The sequence below is a fragment of the Acanthisitta chloris genome, unplaced genomic scaffold (assembly GCF_000695815.1).
Source record: "Acanthisitta chloris isolate BGI_N310 unplaced genomic scaffold, ASM69581v1 scaffold3026, whole genome shotgun sequence".
NCBI classification, from domain to species: Eukaryota; Metazoa; Chordata; class Aves; order Passeriformes; family Acanthisittidae; genus Acanthisitta; species Acanthisitta chloris.
The window spans coordinates 1-896 of NW_008679553.1; positions in this window are offsets into that span (position 1 = coordinate 1).

Sequence of the window (896 nt, forward strand, 5' to 3'; positions counted from 1 at the left end):
CATCACCTCCTCCATCCCCCCCTGCCTTCCTCCCCTTCCCCGCAGGTGCTGCCTGCTGTGCTCGGAGGTGTTTTCTCAGTTCTTGCTGTCGGATGAGATCCTGTGGTGGGCATGTGTGTGCCACACCAGCACTTGGCACGGCCGTGTCCCCGTGACCGACACGGGATGCCCGAGCAGCGCCAGCGCCCCGGGCCAGGCTGCCGTCAGCTACGGCCCAGCCCTGCCAGCACCCCCTGCCTCGGCTGCAGGAGGCGTCTGACGCCTTGTGCCAAGCCTGGGAGGAGGAGGAAGAGGAGGGCGACATGGTTTCCCCCTGTGACAGGGACATGCCTTCCAGCAGCTGTGCAGGAGGCGTGCGGTGCGGCAGCTTATCAACACAGCGTGTTTTCCTCCGAGACGAGTCCTCTGGCAGCAGCCAAAGAACAGCTTAAAAGCTGGCCAAGGGTCATTGTCAAAGGTCCTGCTTTCCCCAAATAATGTCACAAACTCAGTTCTCACATGGATGCTCTTGCAAGAGATCCCAGAAAGCAGGAAAATTACTCCCAGCTTGTAAAACTGGGAGTGAGGAAACCCACAGCGAAGTCCAGGGATGCTCTCCCACGCCAGCTGTGGGTGTGCAGCTCCTGTGGAGCTGGGACCTGCTCCGGAGGAAGGGTAGCACCCTGGGCTGGGGTCTGCAGTGAGCAGGGATCCAGGGAAAGAACCACTGGAGCCCCCATGCAGGATTCTTGGGGAGCTGCTGGATTCCCAGCTGGTGCAGGCAGTGCAGCACAGGCTCTCATGCCCCCACGTCGGGGTCCCCTGTGTGCTGTGGGGGAGAGGGTCCGTGTGTGCCGTGGGTGTGGACTGTGCCCTGCAGAGTTGGGCACAGCCGGGCACAGGCTGGCAGAGGACAC